Source organism: Sciurus vulgaris (genome assembly GCF_902686455.1).
Source record: "Sciurus vulgaris genome assembly, chromosome: 9".
Taxonomy (NCBI): domain Eukaryota; kingdom Metazoa; phylum Chordata; class Mammalia; order Rodentia; family Sciuridae; genus Sciurus; species Sciurus vulgaris.
This window is the reverse complement of record NC_136469.1, coordinates 57939703-57961229: the sequence shown is the minus strand read 5'-3', so window position 1 is coordinate 57961229 and position 21527 is coordinate 57939703. Positions and strand designations below refer to the sequence as shown.

At 37.6% G+C, this 21527-nt stretch overlaps 1 pseudogene across 1 annotated transcript; it reads left to right on the top strand.

Annotated features, from left to right (window-relative positions):
• The first annotated feature begins 3275 nt into the window (after positions 1-3275).
• Positions 3276-4117, top strand: LOC306669794 (H/ACA ribonucleoprotein complex subunit DKC1-like; annotated as a pseudogene). Its single transcript has one exon. The product of its transcript is annotated as an H/ACA ribonucleoprotein complex subunit DKC1-like (transcript).
• The last annotated feature ends 17410 nt before the right edge of the window (positions 4118-21527 follow it).

Here is a 21527-nt window from a genome sequence, read left to right as displayed (position 1 = left end):
ACTCTAGAATGGCAAAGCCAGAGCCCCAGGTCCTTACCTTTCAGGTAATAGCAATGAGGTTCTCAACTTTTGGTTGTTAGTAGTTCTTCAGCGCTGCCTAATTGAATAAAGAGTTGCTTAAAGTTTTGATCAAGTATCAGCCTATCATTCATTCATTTGATAAATATTTATGGTTAATTCTTACATTTCAGTGAATTGGTTTTCTTTGATAAGGGACAAAGAGAAAAACTAAGTAAGATTGATATATCTCCAAATATGAGAATATGCATTCTTTCTTTTCCCTCATCCTGAGGAATATTTTGGATAGACATTTTTAGATATGCATGACTGGTGTCTGACAAATGAAATAATAAAGATAGGATAATTTTTGTCAATTCTTAAAATACAGGAATCTCTGAACTTCAGATTTTCTCAGGTACCCATTATTGGCTGAATACAACTGTGAGTTTCTTCTGAGAAACTGAGAAATTCATTGAATATGTGAATGTCCCAGAAATCAGATGCTGCACAGTTGGTGCACAAAATAAGATTAATGGAACTGTGTAGCTGGTGATGACAAGGCCATGCTGAGGAGTCATCAGAGATTAGGTTGTGGCCATCTGTCTCCATGTGATGTCTTCATAAACACCACCACCTACACTGAGGTTATTGCTGTCAGCCTCCCTGGTATTTGTAGGTCAGGGTGCTGGGGCAGAAGGAAGGAATTGTTCATTCCCTTGAGTGACCACCTGGAGTGTTTAGGGCCTACATGACAACAGTGGTCCCATTTTAAGGTTTGTGGTGCGTGTGTGTGTGTGTGTGTGTTTAATTGCAAGGAACATTTGGTAAAGAAACTAAATAGAGATGAGAATTCAGAAAAAGTAACATAAGAAATCTCTTTGTCAGGAAGATATTGAACAGAGAAAATACTAGTTATGCATTTTAATTAATATGAATGCCATAATGATAATAATAAGGAATTCCTATGATTATATTTTAATTAAAATTCCCCTAACATGTTAAAGATAGACAGATACACATGCACACGCACACACACACACACACACACACGCACACAAATCAACATACTATATATTCGTTTAGTAAATACTTATGCAAACCAACAGAAAAAAAATTTTTTTTCTGATAAAAAAATCTATTCACTGATTTTTAAAGGAGTTTTAATCTGCCATAAGAATATACATGCTAATTTAAAATGCAGTGAAAATGTCAGATTATGCCTTGCCAAAAATAAAGATAATAATAGATTATATATATGAAACATATTTATCTGGAATATCACTTAACTAGTGAACACAGATGAAACACCAGAAAAGAAAATGACCTGCATTGGGTATAGTTCTTGGGCTTAAGTTCATGGGCCTTTTGACTCTATTCATAGAAGAGCCTTTCAGTCTTTCATTCATAATTCTTTAAATTTTTTTGATTTTTAAAATTAATTAATTATTTATTTTTACTTCAAGTGACAATGTAACTAACAATTTTGACTAGCTGAAGATTATAAAGGTGCTACTCAGAGAAAAATGAAGGACAGAACTGACAGAGGGGGAAGAGCTTCCTGACTAAAGAGAATATTATTGAAAATTATTGAAATATCACAATAAATAAACCTACATCAGCTTGACCCAGCTCAGAGGGATGATTCTGCCCTCCTTGGTGGTGCCAAAGGTAGTTTTAGTTTCCAGCACTGTTTAATAACTATTGCTTTTGTCACTTAGAAGAGGTTGCCCAATTTGTTTAGTGAGACAGTGTTATGGTTTGGATGTGATGTGTCCCCCCAAAACTACATGTGACAACGCAAGAAGATTCAGAAAAGAAATGATTGGGTTATAAGAACCTTAACACAATCAGTGAATTAATCATCTGATGGGATTGAGTGGTAACTGAAAGCTGGGGTGTGCCTGGAGGAGGTGAGGCATTGGTGCGTGGTTTGGGGGTATATATTTGTATCCGGAAAGTAGAGTCTCTCTCTTTCTCTGCTTCATGATCAGCTTGACGTGGGCTGCTTCCCTCTGCCACCCTCTCCAGTCATGATGTTCAGCTTTACCTCCAGCACTGAGAAATGAAGCCGGCCTTCCATGGACTAAGACCTCTGACATTGTGAGCCCTTAAATAAACCTGTCCTCCTTTACAGTTATTCTGGTTGGATTCTTTAGTCACAGCAGCAAAAACAGCCTACTAAAACAGACAGAAAATAAATAATCATCTGAGAAGTATTTTCAACTAAATTGTGATGAAAAGTTGAAAACTTACTCAAAAACTATGTAATTTACTTATTTAGAAAATCTTATCTATGCAAGATATGTGGATTTTTATTTTGTAATATGCAAACATTAACAATAAACAAACTCAACAGTGATTATTTTTTATTTTTATTTCTTCCAAGTCCTGTGGCTTTTAGGCATCATGGATTCAGAGTTGCTCTGGTTCATGCATATCTCACAATGAGTGAAGAGAATGCAGGTCTCTTGGAATTTTAAGAAAATCCATGACTGCAAATTCCCAGAGTAAGATGGGACAATTTTCTACCAAGTGGCCATTGGTACTGACTATTTCCTGCTCTAAAACTCCATCTCAAATGGTGGTGCAAGTAAGAAATGAAGCTGTTGCTGTATATATATAATAGAAAGTCTCTTTTGTAAGCCATTTTGTCATGCAACTCCTTGTCATCTTTCTGCTCAATTTAATATTTTTAAGCCTTTGCTCCGACTTGATTGAGTATTCCCATATGCAGTCAGTTCATTGTTATAAAGGACATACTAAAGTGATTCACTTCTCAGTAAAAAAATGCTAAGTCATTTGCTGCCTCTCTGGGTTTTGCTTCCACATTTCCTCACAGCAAGAAAGCAGAGCCCAGAGCATGAAGTTCCCCTAGGGGACTGAGAGATGAAGCTGCCTTTCTGAAGAACAGTTGACCATGAGTTGCACCTGGAGGAAAATGGCTATTGTTATAGCCTTTGTAAACTCTGAAATGCCTATGTGCCTTTTTGAAAAATTTCAAATTCCAGTAAAATCTTCATTTCTTCTAATCGGGTTCCAGACTAATTCTAACGGGAAAAGATAAAAGCAAAACTAAAACCAAAACAATGGGATTAAAAAAAAAATCCATGAATGTCTTAAGGTTCTCAAGCTGGAAACAGATCTATACATAATTCATGTATATGATGTGAAAGAAACAAGAACAATTTCAAAATTTTGATTCTTTTTTCTTTGACTATGCACTTTATAAGTTGCCTCTGGGGTGGCCTGCCCGGCACGCACATGGTGCGGTGCAAATGGTGGACGAAGAAGTAGTTGTTTTACCAAAGAAACATAAGAAGAAAAAGGACCGGAAGTCCTTACAAAAAGATGTAGCTGAAATACAACATGCCAAAGAATTTCTTATCAAACCAGAATCCAAAGTGGCTCAGTTGGACACATCCCCTTGGCCCTTGTTGCTGAAGAATTTCGATAAGCTAAATGTAAGCACAACACACTATACACTTCTTCCTTGTGCTTCAAAATCCTCTGAAGAGGGAGATTGGGGACTATATCAGGACAGGTTTCATTAATCGTGACAAGCCCTCTAACCCCTCTTCCCATGAGGTAGTAACCTGGATCCGACGAATACTTTGGGTGGAGAAGACAGGACACAGTGGCACCCTGGATCCGAAAGTGACTGGCTGATTAATCGTGTGCATAGAACGTGCAACTTGCTTGGTGAAATCACAGCAGAGTGCAGGCAAAGAGTATGTGGGAAATATCTGGCTCACAATGCTATTGAAGGGGGACTCCGCTTTCTAGGGCCTAGAAACTCTGATGAGTGCCTATTCCAGCAACCCCCACTTATTGCTGCAGTAAAGAGGCAGCTGCGAGTGAGGGCTATCTATGAAAGCAAAATGATTGAATATTATCCCGAAAGAAGATTAGGAATATTTTGGGTGAGTTGTGAGGCCAGCACCTACATTCAGACCTGTGTGTACACTTTGGCTTGTTGTTGGGAATTGGTGGTCAGATGCAGGAACTTTGGAGGGTTCGTTCTGGAGTCATAGGTGAAAAGGACCATATGGTGACAATGCATGATGTACTTGATGCTCAGTGGTTATATTTTATATTCATAGTTAATAAGGTTAAATAAATAATGGGGAATTCTATGGGGTATGTGTTTTCTCTTTCTCTTTTTACATGTAGTTTCTTGCAGGTGTGTAGAAATAAGTTCCTATGCTGTTTGTGCTGTACAAAGACAAGGCACAGGTCCTTTTAAGAGATGTGCAGCAATGCTATCCACAGTTATGAAGAGGCATCTACAAAGATGTTAGTAACCTCGATTGAAAATCTGACTTTTGTGCAGAAAGTGCTATTAAGGCCCAGGGATTTGCCTCCAGCTTTGGAAAGATGTCATTGTTCCATCTCCCCTGTTGATTATTTTTACCCTATTCTACTTGAGTCTAATTCGTGGTTTTTGTATAACATAAGAATTTGAACCCTTTCAAAACAGTTCTCAAATTCAGATGGAAAGGAATTATTTGTGATTTTTCATGAAATTATTTTAATAACAAACTTCACTGTTTTTCTTATACATAATGCAAAGAATCTTTTTTTTTTATTGTAAACAAATGGGATACATGTTGTTTCTCTGTTTGTACATGGCGTAAAGGCATACCATTTGTGTAATCATAAATTTACATAGAGTAATGTTGTTTGATTCATTCTGTTATTTTTTCCCTTCCCCCCGCCCCTCCCACCCCTCTTTACCCTCTATACAGTACTTCCTTCCTCCATACTTGCCCCCCTCCCTAACCCTAACTCTAACCCTAACACTAACCCTTCCCTCCCCCCCATTATGTGTCATCCTCCACATATTAGCGATATCATTCGTCCTTTGGCTTTTTGAGATTGGCTTATCTCACTTAGCATGATATTCTCCAATTTCATCCATTTAGAGGACACGGACACAAACCCAAATAAATACAATTTTCTCATACTAGACAAAGGTGCCAAAAATATGCAATGGAGAAAAGATAGCCTCTTCAACAAATGGTGCTGGGAGAATTGGAAATCCATATGCAACAGAATGAAACTAAACCCATATCTCTCACCCTGCACAAAACTAAACTCAAAATGGATTAAGGACCTTGGAATCAGACCAGAGACCCTGCAGATTATAGAAGAAAAAGTAGGTCCAAATCTTCACCTTGTTGGTCTAGGATCAGACTTCCTTAACAGGACTCCCATAGCACAAGAAATAAAAGCTAGAATCAACCACTGGGATAGATTCAAACTAAAAAGCTTTCTCTCAGCAAAGGAAACTATCAGCAATGGGAAGAAAGAGCCTACAGAATGGGAGAATTCTTTGCCAATCATACTTCAGATAGAGCACTAATCTCCAGAATCTATAAAGAACTCAAAAAACTTTACTCCAAGAATTCAAATAATTCAGTTGACAAATGGGCTAAGGAAATGAATAGACACTTCACAGAAGAAGATCTACAAGCAATCAACAAACATATGGAAAAATGTTCAACATCTCTAGCAATAAGAGAAATGCAAATCAAAACCACCCTAAGATTCCATCTCACCCCAATTAGAATGGTGATTATCAAGAATACGAGCAACAACAGGTGTTGGCGAGGATGTGGGGAGAAAGGTACACTCATACATTGCTGGTGGGGCTGCAAATTAGTGCAGCCACTCTGGAAAGCAGTGTGGAGATTCCTTAGAAAACTTGGAATGGACCCGCCATTTGACCCAGCTATCCCACTCCTTGGCCTATACCCAAAGGACTTAAAATCAGCATACTACAGAGACACAGCCACATCAATGTTCATAGCTGCTCAATTCACAATAGCCAGACTGTGGAACCAACCTAGATGCCCTTCAATTGATGAGTGGATAAAGAAGCTGTGGTATATATATACAATGGAATATTACTCAGCCATAAAGAATGATAAAATTATGGCATTTGCAGGCAAAGAATCTTATTTGTAGTATTTTTGTAAAATCATACTCAGGTGATATTACAAAGTTACCAATTTTTCATCATCTCTAAAATATGAAATAATTTTTTGAAGAAGGTTAAAAATTTCTACTTCTTTGGGTGTTATATGGAACAATCAATGGAAGCTACTGTTCTGTTCTAATTTTATTTTAAAATCACTATGGCTCCCTAGAAATAATTATGGAGGGTTGATTATCAAAACCTATAATATCTTGATTATTTTATTATAAAATTTTATAATTATAGAAGAGTTAAAATTCCTCTTACCTGCTACCTTTCTAGGTTCTTTGACTGGGGCACCGTACATCAAACTAAAGGAAAAAAATATAGATGATCAAGAAAACACAAACAAAAGAAAGTTTATTAGCATATGCATTATGCATGTTATACACAGAAGTACTCAGAGATGAGGAACTCCAGGGTTTGATTAGAATTTGGGCTCATGTAGCATCTTAGCAAAGGAAAAATAAATGTTTAGAGAAGTGACAAAACAGAAGGATTTTAAGTCCCAGGGGATAAACTGTAGGAAGGTAAATATATGGAAAGTAATGGTAGATGGAGGCTGGTAGTAAATTTCACTGTGTAGGTTCCTCTGGTGTCACTTTGGGCTGATAGGGGTCTGAAGTGGTCCCTGGTGATTAACTGCTGTCCTTTCTGACAGAGACAGGAAGGGAACAACTTTGTAAATGGATATCCTTCCCTTAGGAGGGCAGAAAGTTTTTCTTATATTTGTTTATTCTTAATTGCCCTCAGTTCAAAATAATCCTTATGTCCTTGTGGCATATTTTGGGATGGCATATTCTGCCACTCTAAATAATAAAAAAATAATAAAATGCTCTGGGTTTTAGTTTTAGTTTAGTTTATTTATTTATTTATTTATTTATTTTTCTCCCCAAGTATATTACGGTTTGAGATGACCTGGGTCAATATGACTTTGGGTAGGGTAATATTTACTCAGGAAATATAAGACTATAAATACTAAAACTTTCAATAATTGCTTCAGATAATTCATGCAAATAATTTTGTTTTTTATTCTGAGACAGCTCATCTGATCAAACAGCTTACCTATTTACTTATGAAGGGTCAACTTAAGACCTTTCCCTCACTGCAAAACTGGAAATATCTCCCCCTACCTCCCCTCTTCTGAGACACTGCTATCGTGGTATTCTGCCTCAGTGCAATAAGTTCAAATAAGTTTTGCTTTATAAAAATTATTGTTTGGTGACATTTTAGAGAATTCAGCAGTGGCGTCTCCAAAATAGATAAGAGTTATGGTTTAGATATGAGGTATTACCCCCAAATTCTTGTGTTAATTCAGGGATGTTTGGAGGTGAAATGACTAGGTATGAGAGATGAAACCTCATCAGCCCATCCTACTTTCAATGGTCTAACAGAAAGGTAACTGTTGGCAGGTGGGGTATGGCTGGAGGAGGTGGGTCACTGGCAACATGCCCTGTAAGAGTTGTTTTTTCCATGCTTCCCCCTCTCTCTTTTCCTCCCTCCCTCCCTCCTTCTCTTTTTGCCCCCTCACTGTTAATAGAGCAGCTTCCCTCCACCACACCCTTCCCCTATGATGTGTTCCCTCACCTTAGGCCTGGAACCATAGAGTCAGCCATCTATGAACTGAGACCTCTGAAATCAAGAGCCCCAGTGAACTTTTCCTACTCTTAGTTGTTCTTGTCAGGTGTTTTGTTCACAGAGTATCAAAAGCTAACTAAAACATTAAGTAAGTCTGTATTTCAGATTTTAGGTCCTGGGATGGGTGATTTTGGGATGAAGTTTCTAAGGCAGGGATTGTGAAATGTTGATATATAATAGTTTGGTATTAGTGACATATGGAAGCCAGGGTTTTGACACAATCTTGATAAGCATGCTATCAGTCTTATTAATATAATCTTCATTGGCTTACAGTTTAATCACTTCATACAAAATATATATTTCATTAAGCCAGGCTATGATCTTTTTTCTTAACTGATTTCCATGTTTGACATAGAAACAGAAAAGCATGTCTCCTTCTTGTAGTGTTCAATTAAAGAACAGTTTTATTTCTCACTGTCACATAGATATACACAACAAACACATGTCCATTCTGTCCATTGGAATAACTCATAGAAGAGTATTTAAGGATTGTAGCATTGATAAGCAGTTAAAGAAATTCCAATTAAAAGAAGCTAGCTAGGTTAGCTAGGAAGATGATGATGATGTTTTATGAATATAAAACAGTAACACTTGTTATCTTTTCACTGGACAGAAATCTTGTAACTTCACAATTACTGATTTTTATATCTACCTATAAATAGCAAGTTAAATAAAGGTACATTGAATTCACATAATATTAAGTAATCGTTACTTACAGCTTAAAATAATGTTGTAGTAAGACATTGAAAGAAAATTCTGCCCAACAATTGATTTAGTTCAAGTTTTAAATACTTGGAAAAACATTGATGATGTGTCATTGCAAAAGAAATAAGTCCCCTCATTTGACTATCAGCCTCACAAAGTCAAGGACTCCTTCTCACTGAAGATTTTAGACTACCAGTCATAGTAAAAGCTCAAGAAATTGCTACTGAATTTCCTTCCCTTCAATCTTTGAAATTTAATTGTCTTATGTATTTAAATGCAGCCTGTTGATTTCACAATTTATTATTCAAGGTATTTACTGTTTACTGTCTTAGTTTTTGTTTTGCTCTCTTTCTACCCAGTGACATTATAATTAATATAATCAAAATGCTTTAGCATAAATAAAGAGATGAATAAACACTAATGTGCTCAGACGTGTCAATTTTCATAATTAAATCTGAATAGCTAATATAAAAAATTAAATGGGATATATGGTAAATTAAGTGGACAGTGATCTGAATATATTAAGTTAACAAATATCATAGTTCTATTTCTTTCAGGGGTTATTCATCCCTGGTATGGGTATCAAAGTATATGATATCATTAGCAATTGTTAGTTAGAAAGAGACTGAGGCATTAGGGGTAAAAATGTTTTCTTGGATGGAATTTGAATATTTAATTTTAGCTTGAAGAAAACAATTACAAAAAATCTTGAAGACAAGTTAAAGCTTGTTTATATTGCTGGTGGCAGGGGAATAAGTTAAAAATGGAAAAAGTGGTAAGAAAACATGTGGAAATTTTTGTTTCAAAATAATAGAAGTTTGAAGTAAGTGAACCACTTTTTTACAGACTCAAAAGCCAGGGTAAAAAAAAAAAATGATTTGTGCTGGAAATAAGTGCTGGAAATAAGACTATCATGTATTAGAAAACTAAACTGAGCACAGTGTCCATGCTGCAGATGAAAGGGACTGAAATTAGATGGAGTAGTGAGGAAGTCATTGCAATAACTCAGGAAGGAAGCTGTGAACATTTGAATTGAAATGAAAGGACACATCTTAGACGTTTTGATGGATATGTTTACTGGGTATGATGACTGGATATAAGAAATGAAAAGAAGATAAGAATCAAAGATAAATCTAAGATGTTTGAAAGTAGTTCATGAGATGAGTGCAGTGTGTGGAACTGGAACGGGGTCAGGTCTGTGAACTCAATTTAGACAGAGTGCGTGGTTTGCAGCATTCAAACCGTGAGGTGGATGGCAGGGAAAAGGCTCCAACTTGGCAGAGAAATCAGAGTTTAAGATATGAACTTGAGAATTAGGTATCATTCAACCTGTCAAAGTGGGTGACGTTTCTCACCAATAGAGTATAGAAGAAGAAGGTCAGCTGGCAAATTTCTAGGGTGCAAGAGTAAACGGAGGATCTATACCAGACACCAATTGTTTTAAGAAGGAACAGAAGACAGTGTACTGGGAAAAGAATTTTAGATTTGGCAAGAAGAAAGCCATTCTTGGCCTTAAGAGAGTAGCTTCCTTTAGGGAGCATGGAACACAAATAACAAAAAATGGAAAGCTGACTATATGAAAGCCATATGTATAGATATGGACAATGTATTCAAGAAAGAGAAATAATGGTAGTTAGGGATTGGGTGTTCCCAGGAAAGAGGATGTTAAAGAGTACAAACTAAAAATACAAACAGGGAAAATACAGTTTCAGGAGTGCTTCAGGTTACAGTAGGGAGGAGGCAATTTCCTCAGCAGTTGAGAAAGAATAGGTTCTAGATATTAGGGGTGGTTTTAGAAAATGATACTCTTTTCCACCTGCATAGAAGAGAAATACTAATGTGAAATACTAAGGAGAAATTGGATGTGCACTTACTATGAAGTGACACAATGCTCAAGAGGTAAAAGGAAATAAGAAAGAAAAGTGAGTTTTTTTATAATGCAAGTGTCTATGGACATAGTAACTAAGCATGGGGAGGTCACTTGATGCCCTTTTTCCCCATTCATTGCTATGGGGAGTAGAAAGTTCTTAGTAAGAAACTACAAAGATTTGTTTTATGAGCACAGAGGTCTTTAGACAGAAAGAATGCAAGACCTGAAATGCTTTGTAAGGTAGTGAAAAGTTATGAATAAGGTCAGATCACAAAACTCTTCACAAGACTGGTTGGTTGAGACAGTAAGAATACTTCTGATAGAATAGAAATAAAAAGAGAAGAATGATGGGCTGGTGCCTGAACTGAGTTGGGGGACTGAAGGTGTCTTAAGTGGCTTATAATGGAAAATGCTTGAATTCAACAGTTAATTGGTTAATTTATGTTTTAAGGAGGAGCTGTGCAGTGAAGAAGTTAAAATACAAATTATGTAGACTTACAACACTGAGAAAAACTGTGCTGTTCCTATGGGGCACTTGGGGCTGAGCATACAATTGGAGACAGGAGTATCCTCCCTTGCTCCATAGAAAACACTGCAAGATGAGCACATGTGCTAAAATGAAAGGCCTTGCCCCAGACTGCTGTGCTGTCCTAGTTTAACAAAGACACCAGACCTATTCTTGACAAGTATTAGAGCCACACTGTAAGAAACTGAGGTAGACCATCAAGGGGTACTACCTAAATGTCAAGTCTGACAGCGATTGGTCACAATGAGCACATCCAACTTAGTACAGTGGATAAATTCCAGAAGGATCTGCTTAAATGTTGGATTTTGGAGGCAGTTTTTATTAATTCTTGAGAGGAGAGCTCACCAAAGATGATTCTTCCTGCCAGTTTTGACATGCACAAGCTGTTTTTTTTTTTTTTAAATAAATTGAGTATCAGAAAAATTGTAACCTGATTTTGTATCCATCATGAAGTAGAATAAAAGTAAGGGGATGAAATACGGTAACTAGTACAACAAAAAGCTTGCATACACGAGATTTTGGACCACAGACTTTGTTTGGACAGATTATGATTTAATTTCTGCCCTATTATGTACTAGTTATGTGATTTTATGCAAACTACTTAAATTCTCTGAGAGATTAATGAAATAATACTTGCCCTGAGACTTTCTGCTAAATGATACAAATACAGGACATAACTTGGTGCCTGGCTCAATATATAGTAGTGGTGATTATCATAATGTCTATAACTGTTATTAAATCTAATATCATGTCAAACATCTGCCATACTAAATGCATTTATTTCAGATAGGTTGCAAATTTTGGAATTGAAAAATGGAAATTTTCTTATTTTTACTTGTCATCTTTATCAATTAAAATGTGTCCCATTTGATAAGTCATTAGTGAACTTGCCAGTATTGGATAGAGGAGAACTTCTTGCCCACTCTTCATATATTTTTTCATGCATTAAATTTTTAATAGTGGAATTCTCCTGATCTCTGCCCACCCACTCTCTTTCATACTTAGTTCCATGGGGAGATGAATGACGAAATTTGAGGGTGAGTTTGGTAGCAGCAATTAGTTATGCATATCTCCACCCATTTTTCTCCTTGGGAAGTAAGCTGCACATAAGAATTATGCATTTTCCCTCCCCCATCACCCTGTATATTTTTTGGGATAACTCTGCGGGTGGAGAGGTTTGGTTAGGAACAGCACCAGCATGTCTGGGTTGGCATGTCTATCTCATTCTGGGGTCCATTTTAGGCAGTCTGCTTGCACATACATTTACACATTTTTCACGTCTTGCTCATGGAAATTTTAATTTTCTCTTAGAAATATTCACCCTCTTAAGGGGAAAATAACAGGGTGTTAGTTATGAAAGATTCACATATTTTGGAAATTAGGAATTTTTTAAAATGTCAAATGAAAGAGAAATCTTGGACCATGAAAGGGTACAAGCCATAGATTTAGCACTTCACACTTCACTATGTGTCTCACAGAAAAGCAGCTAGAAACGCCAGCCAAGGACCATTGCATAGTATTCCTGCCAGCAGCTAAGGATTTATAAAGTTGATCCATAACAGATTCTGTCATTTGATATTAGCCATATTTATTTTAAATAAGCATTACACTGGTGAGGAAATAGACAAGCAACTAAATTAACTCTTGTTTTACGTGAAATATTTCTAATTTCTATAAATTTCTGAAACTGAGAATTCTATTTTATTATGTAGAAGTGAAAACTTGGAAAGGTTAAGTAACTCGAGATACAATCCAGCAGAGTTTTAGGTCAGGATATTTTAAAACTCAAACTGGACCTGTATTATTCTGCTATTTCAAAGGTCAACTTCTTTTATCCTATCACACTTTCTCTTTAGAATTAGTATCCTGTGAATTCAAACACTGTTTTACTTTCATTTTCTTGTTTGAGGTATTGAATTGGCTTTCATATTAGTGATGTTTGTTTACTTTAGTCTGATTGCAACTACAGAGTTTCTTGTAATTTAGTTTCTGAGTTTTATACACATCAAGAAATACAAATATGGAATGCTCAAATATCATTTACTCAACTAATACCTTGGCTTTGCATAGACCACAGATTTGTACAACAAATCTGGGGGTTAAAGGAATTTTAAATCTTATATATTATATATATATTTGTATTTTGTTTTAACCTTCTAGAGTCACTCATGTGTGCAGCAGCCTTTCTAAGTAGAGAGGACTATTTGAAGTTGTAATTACAGCAATTGACCCTCAGTATGTTGGGACAGGTAAGTGTGTTAGAGAGATTATTTTCTAAGTGGATTAGGAAAAGAGTGGTAAAAACTTATGTTTCACAAATAAAATTTGTGATAAATCTAAGTCTCTGTGCTTACATACATGGGGCAAGCTTCTTAGAGTGTAGACACCAAACATAACATTATTCTGAATTGTAATATAAATTGTTGGCAAGCTGTAATAACTGAAAATAGTATTTAACCCCTTTCTTTAATTTTTCAGAACAGTTATTTCTGCTATCTTACAGAAAACAAATGAAAGTTAACTCTCCAGATTTGGTGAAATATTTAGAAATCTGATAGTTTTATCATTCTTTATCTCATAAAATTTGTGATTCCCTTGCAAATTAAATTCTGCTGTTTACTTAAGGTAACTGCTCCTTGGTGGGTAATCTAGAAAAGTTAATGAAATAGGCTTATATTCTAGACATGATTTTTCATAAAACAAGATGAGTGTGTCCTTCATTTGAAAAAAAATAGAACTAAATCTTGAAAAATAGAACTATTTTAGATGAGCTAAACACAGACAGAGGGCAGAGGAGCAGAATTCTTAAAAGAACAGGCTGTGGTATAGTTTAGTGCCAGCTCTCTCAATGACTGCAATCTCAGAGAATTCCCTTCTGTTTTTGAAACTTGTTCCTCATCTGTAGGATAAAAATAATATTACTTAATTGATATTTATGTAGTGACTACCATGAAAAAAAAATTTGAAGTCATCTCAAATCTCAGAAACATCATAATGATTTCAAGGCACGTTGGATATTGTGATAGTAGTTATTGGTTATTTTTTTCATAGTTGCATTTGAAAACATGTTTTGACTTATGAAGCTTTTAAAGAATATGAGAAAATTTGAGTATCTCTCAAAATAATCAATAACAGTCATTAATTTACATTATTGACATTGTTATTCGTAACCTTTGACTTAAACTTGTTTTCTCTAACCACACTTAGGTGTCTGAGTGTGGATGTCTAACAGAGGACATATTTCACCTGAGTCAATTTCACGGCTTTCCTCTTGCTTCTTTCCCAAGTGTATAAGAAGCCTTGTGGAATCTAATGATGCTATTAAAGGTGCCAAACCCTAGGGCTATTTTTCCTGCATGACCACTTGGTGGTACAGCTGTGGTTAAGACCTACGCCCTCCTGACTCTCAAGGCAATATGATTCCCACTAACCCCTTATTGTCTCTCCGCTGGCTTGCAGCTGTCATCCTGTCCTCAGATTTGGTTTAGGTACACAGCTTTCTGTTAAAACAAAACAGACCAAAAACTAAAACTCTGTCTCATTCAAACAAAATAAACTTTTCAACTCCTTCCTTCTCTCTTCATGACATTGCCTACTGGATAAGAGCATAGTTGAGACCTAGTTCTTGAAGTTAGACATAGCAGCTGCCCTTCCAAAACCTGTAAAATTAGGGATTAAGGGTGCAAATACTGGTTTTTGTTATAGTTCTGAGCAAGTTTGGGGGTAGTTTAGTTCTTTTCTATCCCTGTTATGATCCCTTCTCCCAGACTCTTGACTCTTTTCTTTCCCTTTTCTTGGTATAAGCACTGTTCAAGGAAAATTCTCCAATTTAGTCCAATTAATTAGGAGAACTCCCTATCCATGTATTTAGACAGGAACATTTTCATATTCAAAAATTTATCTTTGGATTTTGGAACAAATATATTTTTAAAGAGACAAGGCTTTATGGACAGGGACCTCCAATCATCCTAGGTCTAGCTGTTTGTGTAATTTTAGTTCTTTATATTTTGTGTAAAAGTTAATTAGAAAACCAGATTGCTCAAAGTTAGTGAAAAAGCTGAACTCAACTGTAAAATATTAGTGTGGGTAGGTGAAATTCCTAAGATAACATTTCTGAGTCAGGGCCGAAGGGCATCATTTCCCAATTCTGGTTTATAAAGTCTTTCCCGTCATGTCTTCCTACAAGAAGGGAAGCTACCCAAAATGAGAAGAAGGGAGGAGTGTGAGGAGAAACGATGATTCATGACCACAACTTCCAGCAGCAGAAGAATCCATTCACACAGTTGTGTTTGTCTACATCATCTTGCTAATGAATCACTGCTGTTTACTGTTTGGGGAGTAGGGCCTTTCAACACCTGTAATAAAGAAATGCTGTTTAAGAGCTGGCTTCTTGGGTAGAATGCCAAGATGTTTTGTGACATGCTCTAGTCCCACAAACCTTGTAGCAGAAAAGACTGCATTCATATCCTAGGCTTGTGGAGACTGCTTCTCTGGAAGCAAACTGAGGTTCTCCTGGAAGGGTTTTGCTTGTGGTGATGTCTGGACCTGATTGCATCATGTCACTGTCACTGTCAAGCAAAATAGGCTAATGGGGAAATTGTCCATGTTGACTCTGTTTGATTTAAAATGGATGGGGAGTTGGGGCTGTGGCTTAGGGGTAAAATGCTGGCCTGGCACGTGTGAGGCACTGAGTTTGATCCTCAACACCACGTAAAAAATAAATAAATAAAATAAAGGTATTGTGTCTATCTACAATTAAAAAAATTAAAAATTAAAATGGATATGGACAAATAAGGAGGTATAAATGTAAAGTTTTTGCACTATAAGGAAAATTTATCATGTTTTGAATTCAGTCTATAGGCAATATTTGTCATTTATGCTTTGAGCTTTCTAAGAAGTTTGAACTTTGGAAGAAGATAACAATTACCTCTTTTTACAGTTACATTGCTCTACAACTTCAGACTTCTGAAATTATTTTAAAAAACAGTCAATTTTAAAAACAAGTTTTATAATGAAGTAATTTGATCTCTAGAGATATCGCATTTATCTGTACTGGCCTAGAATTATTTTACTTAGAATTCTTTTGTCCCATCATTTTGCTTCCTATCATTGTTTGATAAAGCTTTTAAAAAAACCTCTATGTCAGGTACTTTGAAGTTTATAGATAAGATGCTTTGCTTCACTACTTTGAAGATTTATCAGAATATGGTAACTCATTTTCATGTTTTTCTAATTATGTGCATTATTATTGCCTCAATAGAGTTTTCTGATAAGGAACCAGGTCATTATCATTTAGAATTTAAATATTCCATCTATGTGAATTAGCATGCTGAATACTTTCATTAGTATACAGAAGTAACTGAGTGAACAGACTTTCTGAGAGTAGAACACAGTCCCTCCAAAAAAGCTCATGGGCTTTGAATATAAAATGGGAAATGAACACAAACACTGTTTTTCTCTTATAATGCCAAGGCAGGTGATTAGCCCTGGAATCCCGATTTTCCAAGTTCCACAAACAGCAGAAACAATTCTCTGGCAGAGAGGATCTGTCTCAGTGGACATGAAAAAGAGTCCGTACTACAATGAAATTGTGAGGGATTAAATGGAAGCTCAAATAATCTCTTTTAGTTTTATTGTATTTGTTTTCCAAACAAATGCAAAATGGATCTTAGAAATATTATTTTAATTGGTGTGATATTTTACTTAAAAACCACTTTAAGCCTAGTCATATTTCCAGATAGCCAGGATGGAAATTACTCAAGTCACTGTGGAGGTAAAACTAAAATTTATAGCAAAGCATTTACCAGGATTTTCTTGTATTCTGGAAGTTTAGAATGTTTTAGGACCTCTAATAGGGCTGGATATGGTACAGATATAGTATGTAGGCTTGACGTGACTCTACTATGACAAAACCAATTTTGTGCAACAGGCATTATCAAATGATCATGAAAGATGTCAATCACATCAACATTTGTCAAAGTGGATTCTATGGCAACATAACATATTCATTCACTTGTGTTCCTTGAAATGGACTCTTTATTTCAGAGAGTATTGGTAGCAACTGTAATAAAGGACCCTTTCCATTGACCCTTTTCATAGAGATATTACTTCTTAATTTATTGCTGTGGATTGATGCTTCTGGGATGGTAAAAAATGTATGGATTTTTGTGGCTTTTGTTCATGGAAAATTTCAGCAATAACACAGTGGTGCATCTCAAATTATGGTACCATATTTAAATTTTTCTTCCTTGTATATCTTGTCCAGGGACTAACATATATTTAAATTTCCCGTGATTAAGCATCATGCAAGACATATGCAAGCATTCCATGACAAGGCCTTTGTGGATTACTCTTAGGCCAAATATAATGTCCCTGCATCATCTGGGTTTGAATTTCCATTGAATTTAGTAAATATTTATTTAGCACTGAAGACATGCCAGGTGTTTGCCATGTGTTGAAGGCAACCTAAGTCTCAGAGATCCTTGTGAACTTACTGGAGTACAGAAGTGAGTGAGAACAAAGGCTTTATGTCTTCAGAATAGATGTCTACATGGAGTTGCAAGAGCTAACAAAGGATCTCAAAAATTTTTTTTGAGCTATGAGAACCTTACTTTTGTAACATAATAACATTATTTCCTTTCTCCAAGTCACATGTTTATGTACAATATAGAGATAAAAAGATGCTCAATGACAGTCATTTATTCCTAATGTTACTCTAATATTTTTAGGAGGATCATACTCATCAAGAAACCCTAGGATTGGAGTTTCAAGATGGCGGCCTAGAGGGTGACTGCATTTCATGTTGCTCCAGGACTCAGGATTCAAAAGAGGAGATATTGAGACGCTTGGGACCAACTCAAAGCAGCCGGGTGACTCTCACCCCCTGGGGGGGCATCCCTGATGGGACGGTGGTCCCGGAACGCAGGAAACTTTGTGAAGTAGAACTGCCGGCGAGACGCCCCTCCCCCCGCTGGAGCAGTGAACTCGGACAGCTGGGAGCGCTGTAAAGGAGGCCGCTCGGCACAGCGCTGGGACTCGGAGCAACCACTGGGGCTCCGGCGGCTGCCCAGGGGAGGAGTGGCGAGGAGAGCTGTGTGGACTCAGGACACCGGGGCCTGCCCTGAGGAGGAGGAGGAGGAGCGTGGCCACTTGGATTCGGAGTGACTGCACCAGAGCTACAGGCGGTTACCAGAGGAGAAGCCGCGCGGCGAGCTGTTTGGACTCAGAACGACGCTTCTGAACCCCGGGGCCTGCCCTGAGGACGAGGAGGAGGAAGAGGAGCGCGACCGCTTGGATTCAGAGTGACTGCACCAGAGCTACAGGCGGTTGCCAGAGAAGGGGCTGCATGGCGAGCTGTTTGGACTCTGACCACTTCTGAACCCCGGGGCCTGCCCGGAGGAGTAGGAGGAGGAGGAGGAGGAGCGCGGCGGGTGGTTTGGACTCGCAGTGACTGCATTAGCGCTCCAGGCGGCTGCTCAGAGGAGAAGGCGAGTGGTGAGTTGTTTGGTCTTAAAGTGACAGTGCCTGAACACAGGGGGGCTGCCTGAGGAGAAGCGTTGTGGGACGCTTGGTCTTGAGTGGCCGCACCAGAGCTCCGGGCGGTTGCCCAGAGGACCCGTGCAGCGGGTCACGTGGATTCAGAGCCACTCAGAGGGACTGCTCCTGAACACCCGGGGGGTTATCTGGAGAAGGAGGAGGAACGGGGAGGGTCACTTCGACAAGGAGTGATTGATTGCCCCGGGCTACGGGTGGTTGGTGGGAGGAGGAGGCACGAAGTGAGTTTCTTGGACTCCTAGTGACCGCACCGGCATACTGGGCGGCTGTCTGGAGGAAGAGGCCTGTGGCGGGTCTCTGGGACTCAGAGCGATTGTTCGGGGCCCCAGGTGGCTGCTCAGAGGAGGGGCCACACAGCCAGGCGATTAGGTGCAGAGCAGGGTCCCAGGATCTAGGAGGCTTCTGGGTGGAAGAGCCGCACAGAGACAGAATTAGGGCGGAGCGAAGGTTCCAGGCCTGTGGGCAAATTCTCTGAGGAGGGGCAGCCTAAGGAGATTCATCTGCGAAGGGTGAGGCTCCCAGGCCCAGGAGGTAGGGCCGGGCCCCTGGGAACTTTGCAGAGGAAGGCAGCCCAGCCCAGGCGGTAGCTGTAAATTGAGGGGAACCTCTAGGAGGGAACTGACCAGCGAGACCTCCCCACCGGGTGAGTCTTCCCTGCTGGGTGAGGTTTCCCCACAAGGACGGTAAAACCAGAGACTCAGGCCCAAACAGGCCTTGCCTCAGCCCGCAGCCTAGGTCCCCTTTGGATGACCATTGGTTAACAAGTGGAGGCACCTCTGCCCACTAGCAGGGATTATACCCCACCTGAAGGCCACCACTCCTAGAGAGGCAGCTTCCTTGTGGAGCACCGCATTATCAACTTCCTCCATGACTTCAGCCTACTGAAGGCTAAGGGGGGATATATATAGAAATCTTCAAGGACATTGTACGTCAATAGAGGAAATCTGCAATATCTCAGCGGTCCACTGATACCTGAACAATATGACAAAACAAGGAAAGAAAATGCTGCAAACAAATCTAGATGTTACATCAATAAAACCCAATGACAGCATGGCAGAAGAAATGACAGAAAAGGAGTTCAGAATGTACATAATTAAAATGATCAGAGAAGGAAACGATGAGATGAAAGAGCAAATGCAAGCATTGAATGATCGTACCAATCGACAGTTAAAAGAGCAAATACAGGAAGCAAAAGATCATTTCAATAAAGAGTTAGAGATATTGAAAAAAAAACAAACAGAAATCCTTGACATGAAGGAAACAATAAACCAAATTAAGAACTCCATAGAAAGCATATCCAATAGGATAGAACACCTGGAAGACAGAACCTCAGACATTGAAGACAAAATATTTAACCTTGAAAAGAAAGTTGAACAAACAGAGAAGATGGTAAGAAATCATGAACAGAATCTACAAGAACTATGGGATATCATGAAAAGGCCAAATTTAAGAATTATTGGGATTGAGGAAGGCCTAGAGAAACAAGCCAAAGGAATGAACAATTTATTCAATGAAATAATATCAGAAAATTTCCCAAATCTGAAGAATGAAATGGAAAATCAAGTTCAAGAGGCTTATAGGACGCCAAATACACACAATTACAACAGACCCACACCAAGGCACATTATAATGAAAATACCTAACATACAAAATAAAGACAGAATTTTAAAGGCTGTGAGAGAAAAGAACCAAATTACATTCAGGGGGAAACCAATACGCATATCAGCAGATTTTTCAATCCAGACCCTAAAAGCTAGAAGGGCCTGGAACAACATTTTTCAAGCCCTGAAAGAAAATGGATGCCAACCAAGAATCTTATACCCAGCAAAACTTACCTTCAAATTTGACGATGAAATAAAATCCTTCCATGATAAACAAAAGCTAAAAGAATTTACAAAAAGAAAGCCAGCATTACAGAACATTCTCAACAAAATATTCCATGAGGAAGAGATGAAAAACAAAGAAGCAAATCAGCAAAGGGAGAATTATCCTAAAGGAATTGTCAAATAAAGGAGGAAACAAGTTGTGTCAAACAAATAAATAAACAAAATTTTAAAAATGAACCAAATGACCGGGAAACCAAATCATTTCTCTATAATAACCCAGAATGTTAATGGCCTGAATTCATCAATCAAAAGACATAGACTGGCAGACTGGATTAAAAAGAAAGATCCAACAATATGTTGCCTGCAAGAGACTCACCTCATAGAAAAAGATACCCATAGACTAAAGGTGAAAGGATGGGGAAAAACATACCATAAACATGGACTCAGCAAAAAAGCTGGAGTATCCATCCTCATTTCCGATAATGTGGACTTCAAGCCAAAGTTAGTCAGAAGGGATAAAGAATGTCATTTCATACTGCTTGAGGGAAGCATAAATCAGCAAGATATAACAATCATAAACATCTATGCCCCAAACAGTGGCTCATCTATGTATGTCAAACAAATCCTTCTCAATTTCAGAAACCAAATAGACCATAACACAATAATACTAGGTGATTTTAACACGCCTCTCTCACCACTGGACAGATCTTCCAGACAAAAATTGAACAAAGAAACCATAGATCTCAATAACACAATCAATAATTTAGACTTAACGGACATTTATAGAATATACCATCCAACCAAGAGTGAATACACTTTCTTCTCAGTAGCACATGGATCCTTCTCTAAAATAGACCATATATTATGCCACAAAGCTAATGTTAGCAAATACAAGAAGATAGAGACACTAGCATGTATTCTATCAGATCATAATGGATTGAAGTTAGAAATAAATGAAAGAGTAAAACACAGAAACTATTCCAACATCTGGAGATTAAACAATATGCTATTATATGATGAATGGATAACAGAAGATATTAGGAAGGAAACTAAAAAATTCTTAGAGGTAAATGAGAACAAAGAAACATCATATCAAAATCTCTGGGACACTATGAAAGCAGTACTTAGAGGGAAATTTATTTCATGGAGCGCATTTAATAAAAGAAGTAAAACTCAACAAATAAACGACCTAACACTACAGCTCAAAGCCCTAGAAAAAGAAGAACAGAACAGCACCAAAAGTAGTAGAAGACAGGAAATAGTTAAACTCAGAGCTGAAATCAATGAAATTGAAACAAAAGAAACAATACAAAAAATTGACAAAATAAATAGTTGGTTCTTCGAAAAAATAAACAAAATTGATAAACCTTTAGCCACACTAACAAAGAGAAGACGAGAGAAAACCCAAATCACTAAAATTCGGAATGAACA